This window comes from Perognathus longimembris, chromosome 2 (assembly GCF_023159225.1).
Source record: "Perognathus longimembris pacificus isolate PPM17 chromosome 2, ASM2315922v1, whole genome shotgun sequence".
Taxonomy (NCBI): Eukaryota; Metazoa; Chordata; class Mammalia; order Rodentia; family Heteromyidae; genus Perognathus; species Perognathus longimembris.
Window position 1 is genome coordinate 145,998,808 of NC_063162.1, and position 11,600 is coordinate 146,010,407.

At 43.1% G+C, this 11,600-nt stretch overlaps 1 pseudogene; it reads right to left on the reverse strand.

The window, feature by feature from the left end:
- Positions 1-383: 383 nt before the first annotated feature.
- Positions 384-1,323, reverse strand: LOC125345683 (annotated as a pseudogene).
- Positions 1,324-11,600: the final 10,277 nt, after the last annotated feature.

Consider the following 11,600-nt stretch of genomic DNA (forward strand, 5'->3'; position numbering starts at 1 on the left):
CGGAAGCAATTGCCCTTTTCGATTCGCATACACTAACACGTCAGCTTTTTTCCCCCTCGTTTAAAACAATGAATACAATTCATTTAACTTTCTGTAGGGTATATTTAATTTCTAGATGTTGCCATTCAGTTTGAAATAAAGCAGGGACCTAATAATAGAAACTGAAGATAAAAATCTCACTTCTTTTTTTTTTCATTTCTTTATTGTCAAAGTGAAATCCCACTTCTTTATTACTTCAAAAGAACACAGTGCAGAGAATGATCTTGCCACCTGTTCCATTATATGTGGAATCTCTCTCGGTCACTTGCTCTCTCTATCCCTGTCTGTCTGTCTCAGGTTATGAGAGCATCTCAACTCCAATGCACATGGTTTTCTAAGTGAGGCTAGTATTTTACAACAGAGCTCCTCATCAGAAGCTGGCTGAGGGCAGACTTCACATCCTTGTTGTGAAGACTATAGATGAGTGGATTCAACATGGCAGTCACCACAGCATAGAAGAGGACCCCTACCTGTCCTGCTCAGCTGATGCTTGGGAGCAGGGCTGCATGTAGGTGAAAAGGGCCATCCCATAAGACATGGAGACCACAGTGAGGTGTGACACGCAGGGCCCAAAGGCTTTGCGGCATCCCTGAGTGGATGAGGTTTTCAGGATGGCAGCCACAATGCAAGCATAGGACAGAGAGACCAGGCAGCAGGGTACCAACAGGACCACTACGCTGGAAGCCACTATGACCACCTGGTTGAGAGTGATGTCCACACAGGCCAGCCGGATGAGCGCCAGTGACTCACAGGCCACATGGTTTAATATGTTGTGCCCATAGGTGGGCAGGCGCATGGTGACTGCTGTCTCTACTGCAGCGTTAGCCATGCCCACACTCCATGAGACACTTGCCAGTGCCACGCAGAGCCTGGGGTTCATCAGTGCTGTGTACCACAGGGGTCACATACAGCCACATAGCAGTCATAGGCCATTGCAGCCAGCAGCAGGAACTCTGTCCCTCCAAGGGCTAGAGAGAAGAAGAGTGGGTCCCACATCCGGTGAAGGAAATGGTCTTTTTCTCCAGGAGGAAGTGTGCCAGCATCTGGGGGGACCCCACTGGATGTGTAGCAGATGTCTACAACTGAAAGATGGCAGAGGAAGAAGTACATGGGCAGGTGGAGCTGGTGATCCAACCTGACCAGGAGGACGATGAGCCCATTGCCCAGGAGAGTCAGCAGGTAGGTGGTGCCAAACAAGACCAAAAGTCCAGCCTGGGTCTGCTTGTCATTGGCTAGACTCATTAGGATAAACTCACTCACCCAGGTCATGTTGTTCCTCCTCATGGATCAGGTGACCTGGTGTCCAGGAGAGAAGGAGGTATAGGCAAGGAGAATCAAGTAAAGGGTTCTCTTTTTAACTTTGGAATTAGGTCTAGGATCGGAGTAGGAGCTGGGACTTGGTCTTTTAGCCTAAGTGGTCATGGAGGACATAGTGAAGACATTGGAGAAAATGGATATGTGGATCTGACATGAAACCGTGAGATCCTTAAAGACTAAGTCTTGCTTTGACCATCCCTTTATGTCTAGGGCTCTGCATATCTATACTTATATAGGAAGGTACCACTCAGTGTGGAAGAAAGTGAAGTAGAAAAGTGGGTGGGCAAAAAAGAAGAAGGTATATGAGATGACACGGAAAGGAAAGGAAAGTTACAGAGCTAGATAGACTGACGGAAGGAGCTAGAAAACTGAGATGGGTAAGAAAATACGTGACAAGGAGGAACAAAAGTAAGGATTCTTCAGTGTGGTTGAGTATTATAATCAAACATTCAGGAACAGTAGGTACTCCCTGGAATTCCTTGGTGTCATTTCCTGAGCCTGGAATCTGCTCTTCTTGCTTCCTATAAAGCCCAGTCTAGGGAACCACTTAGAAATCATGTCACATCCTTTTTATTTCACCTATGCATTCAGAGAAAGCGAATGTCATTTAGATGAGTGTCTGGAATAGGGTACTGATCTGTGCCATTGATGGTGTTAGGCATTTTGTACCCATCTGAAAGCAAGAAAGATAGAAATATGACTATTTCTGGTTTGATTCTTACCATTTATGGAGGGACACAGACTAAATTTAATTGAACTTAGGGCTATGAAGAACAAAAACAGTACTTGCTTAATTCAGTTCAAAGTTCTGTAATTAAATTTCCCCTGTAGATATTTCTTGCTTCTCAATGACATGCAATTTGTTCGGTTCATTGTAAGTGATTAGATGCTTAAATAAATGAATAAACACTAGTGTAGTAACAACATTTGGTTAATAAAGACACTCATATTAGTACTGAACATGATCTAGTGGAAATCATAATCTTTTTGACTTGCGTGCACTTTCTTTTCTTAGCTAAATGGGACTAGCTTGTCTCCCGTTACAAATGCTTCTGGTGTTAACAAAATAGAATTGATGCCATCAATTTTTCTTAGTAGCAGTATAATCTGTAGGTATGTTTCTTATCCTCAAAGTATTTACTTAGTAAATTGATGGAATCACTTATGAAATATATTGAGTAGAGTAGATGCTATGTTTTCCAGCAAATGTCTTTTTTGGGGGAAATACTGCCTTGAAATGTCAAGAATTTGCATGTAATGGCACAGACTCAAATGAGAAATTAAGATAAAGGACCTTGGTCAATTCTGTGGGAAGCCAATGAGAGCATGTTTGGGTAAATCTGTTTAACCCAACAAAGGACAAATGTAATGTACAGCATGAGGACAGATTGAGCAAAGCCAAACATCAATTACAGAGAACTGGAAAGTATAATCCTATTTAGGTTTCTCTGGGCTAGAAGCAGTGGCTCCAGCCTCAATGAGCGGAAGGATGGAGGAAATTACTAGACAGAGCAGGCTTTGCTTGTCTTCCTTCACCCCTGTCCCTGTAGTGGCCAGAATGTGTCACTGTAGAAACCTCTAAGCTTAGAATCAGGCTTTGGTCCCTCAGTAATGGACATAGGTGTATGTTCAGATATCAGGGAGTTGGAGCCTAGCACTTGGAGTGTTTCCAAGGAAGTCTATGGTTGTCTATGACGCCTGCCTCCTGAGTCAGCACAGGAAGTAACTCCAGTAGGATCTGTTGCCACCTTAGACGATTCACAGACTCTTCCCCAATCAGAGTTGAATGGGGAAATCCCTCCAGAGCACAGTCAAACTGCTAGAAAGCAAAGGAACCACAGAGGCCCAGCATTTCTTCCCTTTCATTTCATAGACAAAAAGAGGCCAAGAAACAGGGCCGGCGGACTTTTCCAGGCCTCAGGAGAGCAAGCTGGAGCAAGGCTCAGGTGCTCACTGTCGCTCTCAGCTCTCATTCAGCCGTCAGTGAGCGATGGGAAGCTGTTCTGGGGAGCTGTGGTCCAGAGTTGGAGGTACTTGAATAATCCTAGGTAGAATGCTCAGGAAAGCCGTTTGCTTTTTTATGGAAGTGCTCTGTAGTGAGAAGCAAAATTCTGAATGGGAGGGCAAGATACATGAATTCCAGCTTGCCTCTTGGTTAACCTACTCTGGGTAGGCAAATTCCTGTACCCAGTTTCTTCATTTGGATTTGGTGAATCAAAATAATGCCTTTTTTCACCGTATTTTGATTTATATCAGTTAATGTATGACTATAATCAGCTTTTGTAAATATTTGATAAACTGGCAGGTACTGGTGGCTCACGCCTGTAATTCTGGCTACTCAGGAGGTTGAGATCTGAGGATTGTGATTTGAAGCCAGCCCAGACAGGAAAGTCTGTGAGACTCTGATTTGCAGTAAGTTACCGAAATAGCCAGAAGTAGAGCTGTGGCTCAAGTAGTAAGTAGAGCACTAGCCTTGAGCAAAAGAAGCTCAGGGACAGTGCCCAAGCTGTGAGTTCAAGCCAAAGTAGAAAGTATTAGGTAAAGTCCAAGTGGCTATTGTTTCTATACTCTGCAATTCCACAGCATGGAGCTCAGTCTTCTCTTGGGATATGTGAACAGGAAACAATATAAACAGGTGCTTTGAAGTTCACAAAGTAAGCAAAAGGTGGATCATAAACCTCTCAATAAATTTTATTGCCTAAACTACCTTTTTTTTTTTTTTAAAACAAACCTGCTTAAATCCAGTGAGTGTTTAATAGGCACAGGTAGTGGAAGGAACGAGGGGTTAGCTAATATGCCAGGTTTTCTGCTCTAGGAGCTCAGTATGGCAAGGGAGGCTAGAGAGGAAGTTCATTAGGGAGGCTTCAGAGGAAGTTCAAGTATCACTGTGAAAATTAGAGACATTGAGCCTAGGTATGTCGGCAGGCAGGCAATTATGTAGAAATTGAAACTAGAAATAAGGAAACAATGGTTTTGTGTCTTGGAAACGTAAATGTGGTTAAAGTTATGGTAAGATAAGACAACCTGGGTTTTTAGCTTGAGTGAAAAGAATCCACTTTTGTATTGTTTAGTAAACTGGGTGAACATTGAAGGCATGGTTTCTTCCTCCACAGAATGAGCAAGGGAGAGTAGGTGAAACTTTGGCTTTCTTTCTACTCTCAAGACATGCCATAGATGAATAAACATTGTAGTTTAAAATAATGTGAGAGGTACACAAGTTCTTCTTTTTGGATTCTTCTAAATATGCATGGCTAGAGAGTGTAGGCAATAAAATACTAAGAGTAATTGAATTTCAAAAAATAACCGTGGAAAACACACACACACACACACACACACACACACACACACACACACACCACTTTTGAGAGGTGCCAATAGACCAATTGTTCCAAAAACCAGAGATAAAGGAATTAGCAAAGTGGGACACTGCAGTAGAAATGGGGAAAACACATGGGTTAAGACCGGAAGACATGTTGTCTGATAAATGAGAACTCTGCCGCATCCATCCCTCATAATTCCTAGATGGGAATGGCCACACATACGACATTTCCCACCAGACCAGGGATTAAACCTACATGGGTTTAAAAGAGATTGGCTTCTTGATGGCAGGAAATGTCCACTTACCCTCATGTCTTTGAAGAGAAGATGAGGTGTGCATCTATCTGTCTTTGGATCTCATCCCAATGACATCCCTTTTATTTCCATCATAATGCAGCATGTTCCATAACAAGAAAATGGCTGACACATACTGACCTGCTTTCTTTAGTTGCCTAAACCTCTCTCTGCGTATTCTGATTTATCATTTCACTGTGGACTGGATGGATGACTGACGGGGATGGAGCACTCCGTGGAGTTCTCTGGACCCTGCCAGAGCTTCACAGAGGCCACGAGAGGCATTTTCAGTTAGTACTTCTAACAGTGAGAAAGACACCCTGGCGGATGGGAGGATAGCGCAGGTGGTTGTGGGTATTTGGGCTCTCTGCTGTTCTCTCTACCTCAGTGAGGCTCACTGCCCACGCGGTCTCATTTTGGAAGGGGACAGCACATTTGTGGGGAAGCTGTTGAAGCAGGTGTTCGTCGTCTCCTTGGGGGTGAAGGCTCTCCTCTTGTCAGTCTGAGCTGGTGGCTTTTCAGAGCCAAGCCATCCCTAGAGGGCAATTACTTCTCTCTCTCTCTCTGCATTCTTTATCCATAACCTTCCCCACCTCCCAGCTCTTCTCTGCAACTCCAGCCCTGCTGGAATCTTCCCTATGGAATAAACATTCTTAAAGTATTTAATCTCAACTTTTAATTGCCTTTCTGGTTCTTAGTTTAACAAGGCCTTCCTTGATGTTTCTGTTTTCTTTGCCTTTCAAGATTATGGCATTGCTAGAGGTTTTGGTGGGAGGGTGTGTGTGTGTGTGTGTGTGTGTGTGTGTGTGTGTGTGTAAGAGGGGACAAGAATCTTTATTTCTGCTCTAGTGAGAAGGAATTGGCAATCACTGGAAAGGTGAGGAGGAACTAAATCTCCCTCACAGGGGGAAGAAGATGAAAAAAAACACCTTTCTCCCCCCTCCCCGCTCCTCTCCTACCCCCCTGGAGTGTTGTTGACCAGAGTGGAGAGTAAGGGCCTCCCAGCAGAATCCTCACAGCTGTGGCCCACGAGTCACTGACATGTCCCAAGTTCACAGCCATGAAAAGATTCCCACAGCCTCCTAGGTGACTTGCCGTATCACATTTCTGCTGACTTGTGTTTTCTTTGCATATTTTCATACCACCAGAAATATTTCCTGTGTTCACTAACCTTGGCCTTTCAGTTTTTGACCGTCTTTGACAAAGTGTTCCTATCTTGATTGGAATTATTGGGAGGGGGAGGGGAGCAGAAGCAGCTATGTGTCAGGATGAAGTTTTATTCTCAAAATTTTTTTACCCATTTCTATGGAACTAGAACATGGGTTTTTACATGGGTGTTTAAGATGTGAAAGAAAAACAAAACAGAGTTATTTAACATTGTGCAGCCTACTAGAAGTTTTCAGTAATAATTGACCAATATTAGCAAGATGAAGATTTCACTACCACTAAAATTAGTTCCTGTAGTGACAATGGAGCGGAGGATTTTTTTTTTCTTTTGCACTGTATATTCCTCCCATTTGGGCAATCTCATGTTCACCTCTGGTCCTTCTATTACTTGCCCAGATTTAGGTCACTAAAGAACAGGAAGATTCTCTAAACCCAGGCCCATGGAAGAGATAGCCTGATGAAATTTCTGGCTGAGAACGCATCCAAAATTTCAGGAAGAAAAAGATAAAAATAATTTGGAGGGTACCATGAGGTGCAAGAAGAAGAGATAATGACCTTTGAGAGATGAGTCTCCCAAAGGTAGACTTCGCATGAACAGATGTAGCATATGCCAAGGGTAAAAAGTTCGCTACATACTTGTGTATGTTAGTAAAAGTGTTTCTTTGCTGACCAAAGTTGTATTTTCCCTCCTTTCTCAAAACTAATCTAAAATATAAATATGTAACTAGATTTTAAAAAGTAGGTTGGAAAATAATTGAAAATAAAATATACACAGGGTTAAATGTCCATAAAGAGAATGAAACAGAAAAAGTAGCAGGAAGAATGACATGTTAGTGAATTATCAGTGGGTAATAGGATTATTTTATCTTTTACTTTCTTCTTGTTAGCTCATTCATGTATTTTCTACTGGAATCTAAATGAAATTTTAAACATTCCTATTGATGTGCACTTGTCACATGAAGATGGTAATATTAGGAAATACATTTGTTTTCTTGATTAATGTGAAGCACTGTTAAATAGCATTTGGCTACCAGGCAGGCATTAAAGGAAAATACTATAATATATGGCATACAGTTTGAAGTCCGAGACTTAATGTCATTCCAATATGGATTCCTGTGGACTTAAGAGGATACAAGCAACTCCCTCTTTTTAGCCTGATCCATATGAAGAGCTTCCTTGAGGGGACAGTATTATAGGTACTCAGTCTCGTGGACGTATGAATTTCTTGCAATATCTATGCGTCCCCATGCTGGCTGCTTGCTTGGGTGTTTCTCTACACAGGTCTGGAAGTGATATCACTTCCAACTCCAATTCCTTTCTTCTTTTACCCTAATATCTCCTTGCCAAAGACTTTCTTGTTATTATCACTAGTTTATTTCCATCCCAAGGTGCTACTATATCGCTGTTATTAACCTTCCTAATTTACCTCATTTTCATACTGCATTTATGAAAACTGACTTTTGTCCCTAAGTTACTTTTGCATCATTGCATAAACAACTTAATGGAGGAAAGATTTGTTCCAGCTCATGGTTTCAGAAGGCTCAGACCGGGGTTTCATGGCCTCATGTACCTGGGCACTATTTATAGTGATGGGAGTGAATGGTGGAGAAGAACTGATCACCTCCTGGTAGACAGGAAGCAGACAGAGGGACAGGAAAGGGCCAGCCACGGGATACCTCCAGTGATCTTCCTGCAGCTAGTTCTAACCTCCTACAGTTTCTCCCCAAATAGCATCTCCATCTGGACATCAAGCTACACACACACACACACACACACACACACACACACACACACACACACACAGATACAGACACACACTTACAGAGCAGCCCTTTGGGATGACATTTTGTGTCCTGGCCACCCAGTAAGACAAAAATGCCATCTCTGTGAGTTAGCATGTTTTCAACATGTCTAACATTGTTGAGAAGCCCAACTTTGAAGTCTCTCCTGAGACTCAAGGCCGCTTTCAGTTGTGTGGGGGCTCTGACATACTGTGAGGGCTCTGATAGATAAAGGGGCTGCCCAAGGTTGGCTGTTGCTCCTGAGAGGCAGTCAAAGTGTTCTGATATAAAGCTTGGTCTTCCACCATCACTCCTCTCCTTCTCTTCTGCCAACCACATGAAAATAGCTCCTCAAGCCCCATGCCTTTTTCTTTTTCTTTTCTTTCTTTCTTCTTCTTTTTTTTTTTTTTTGCCATTTTTTTGCCAGTCCTGGGCCTTGGACTCAGGGCCTGAGCACTGTCCCCGGCTTCTTTTTGTTCAAGGCTAGCACTCTTCCACTTGAGCCACAGTGCCACGTCTGGCCATTTTTCTATCTATGTGGTGCTGGGGAATCGAACCCAGGGCTTCATGTATATGAGGCAAGCACTCTTGCCACTAGGCCATATTCCCAGCCCCTCAGGTCCCCTTCTTTGGTTGGGGTTATAGTGCTCCTTGGAAGAGGCTCTTAGGAAGAAATTGAAATATGGACCACTGGCTTTCACAGAGCTGAATCAGGTCTACAAGACCCTTGAGTACCTCTGCTATGCTTCTGAGAGACATGCCGTTTCTTTGTCTGACTCTCTGCTCTGCTTTCTCGGTCGTTCTGTTCTCCTCTCCAGCTCTTCGGTTCCCCATATCACATTGATGGTTCAAAAGCATAAGTCAGTTAAAAATGAAAGAAAAAAACATCACCTCCTCCACTCAGGCACCGAGTTGAGGGAGAAGAAAGCCTCAAAGAATCTGACCTCCTCCTAGAGGTTCCCGTCAATATTTCCCCCCACTTCTTTAATTTCATTCTGAGATGAGGAAATAATACAAGAGTTTCCTATCAATTTTGGAAACTGCAACTTCGAACATTGCTTAGGTAAGCAAACACTTCCTTTTGGAAGGTGCAAGTACGGCACACAGCGCATCGATCTGGTTGTTCTCATACAAAGACAAAACTGAGACAGAATCAATTTTAATATCCTTTTATATAAGTGGCAGAGTCTGAATACACAGGAGGGAGCCATTAGAGATGAAGATCTTCTGTTATCCAATGACAGATACTTAAGAAGATATCAAGGCATGAGATGAAACTGGGATCTGGAAAGTCCAGAAGTTATAGGGATGTCGTAAATTGTACCCCTGAAACAGCTTGGGGACCAAGGGAATCAAAACTCTCAGTGTGGATGAAAGGAAGGACCTTCCTTAGTGACTCAGCAAGGGGCATTCCTTCATCAAAGCTGAATGAGCAGTCACCAATTCCGGGAAAACGATTCTCATTTGCATTATTCGCTGGGAAAGCTGATAATGAAAAAAAAAATCCAAAGACAGGATTGAAGGACAGAAGTGAGAGCAAGAAGGAGCTCTGATTCGAGAAGAGTAGACAAGGTATGGAAACAAATCCTGGGTGGTACACACTAATGCCAGGCCGACCCTTAGCTGGGGACTTGGACAAGGGAGGTTAGAATCTGTGTAAGTTTGCTGTTGCTTCTGTAACACATTACCACAGGGTTGGTGACTTCAAACAACACAAGCTAATTCTCTTCCAGCTTTGAAATCCTCAAATTTAAAATCACTTCAACTGGATTAAGGTCAAGGCACTGGCAGGGTGCATTTCCTCTGCTGCCTTTCCCAGAAAACTAAGTCCTCAGTTCTTTGCTGACTTGTCCTAACAGCTTTGCAAAGTAGATCCACTTCTTCCTTCTTCCCACTGTTCCGTCTCCTCAGGAGTCCCTCTCAGCAATGGCTCCACCATCTACCAAATGAGCCCGGGTTAGAAATGATCCTTAACTCTTGGTGTTTCCTTATCCCAATCTGACCAGTCTCTACTTCCTCATCTTTTGACTGCTCTCCTTATATCACTTAATTCCCTGTGGAGATACTCTAACCCAGAGTCCATTGCATATCACTTAGGATCTAGCAATCAGCTTCTGAATGGATCTCCACATCTTGTCCATTTGTCACCCTGCATCCTGCCTGACCTAGCAAACCGGAAGCAAGTTGTCACACCACTTTGTGAATTCAGATTCTTCAGAGGTCCTCAAGGTCTTCTCTAGGACACTCCAGCCCTTACTAACCAGTTAGATCTGGGTCATTCTCCGTGCTTCTCATCAAATTGTCTGACTCTCTTGTAGAATGAGGCTTCGCGTTGATTTTTCAATGGACTCGGTATTTTTGAGACTGAAATGACAGTACTTGAGAGGCCAAAAGTGGATAGAATCTCTTTTATTTTCCAGGAGGAACCAGGATTTTATACTACGTATTATGGGTTTTGTCTTATGGTAAAGGACAAAAACAAAAAATTCCCAACTATCTCCACAGTGTACATTTGAAGGTTTGACGATAAGAAATGGCTACTTTCTGATTGTAATCTGTTTAGTAAGTTCTCTTGAGTGTCCAGCACTAAACGGAATAGGATAATAAGAGAGGAGATGATAACCACGACAACAGTGATGATAATGGTCTTGAGCCTGGGATTCCCAGCCCAGAATGTTTCCTAAGACTCAAAAATGGTTTCATCCTCAGGTTCACGCTGAGCGATGGAGATGGTTTGGCCTGTGCTTTATCAGACCATGATTTCCTTCCAGAGGCAACACAGGCTGGTGGCTAATGGTCTCTAGCATCTGAGCATCAAGTTGCTACATCTGGCTCTTGGCTCCACACTTTGTGGTCTCCACAGAAATGGCAAGTTAAAGTGTCTAGTGCCTCAGTTTCTCCTGTGGTAAGTGGGATGATAATACCTGCTTCCTGTCGCCCTGGGAAGATGAGCGAATCCATGTTATAGCTCTTAGTAAAGATCCAATCTCTGTTAAACACTGCAGGATTGTTAAGTATTTTTTCCATTGAAATACTTTCAGCACTTTAAAGGGAAAAAAGGTGCTAGCCAAGCCAATGTTAGAAAGAAAAACTAATTTTTTTTATTTCTTCACACATTGACTTCTATCCTATTGAGTCTTGTAAATTCACTGTTTTCTTTTCTTTTTCTTTCTTTTGCAAAACACAAGATGTTCCAACAGTTCTCTGCATCAAACTGTAAGTGTTCTATGACACCCTCAGCTGGGGGGTGGAAAGAGGTATTTGAAAAGCAATTTTTATAAAATCCCGCTGGTTGCTATTGTTCCTCGGGGCTTGCATTACATGCAAAAAGCTCCAGTGTCCAGCCCCAAGCAGACTGTGGCTCAATGGGGAGCTGAGGGCGGGGTGGGGGAGCTGGAGGAGACAGTGGTTATGTCCAGAGTCCAAATGGAGAATAGATTCCAGTTCTGGAAGCTTTCCTCTGGTCATGGAGGATGGACATAGGACCATGAAGCCACAAGCAAGGCAAACATGTCACCAATGTCCCAAAGCAAGAGTAGAAATAGGAGTGCTAGCCTGAGACACTCCTTCCCAGACCTCCAAGGCTGCTGATGGATGGAGAAATTTCACCAGCTGCCATAGAGGACAGTCCTCTACCTCCGAGCTTGCTAAGGGAATTCCACTTAGCCTTTATCCATTTCAAAA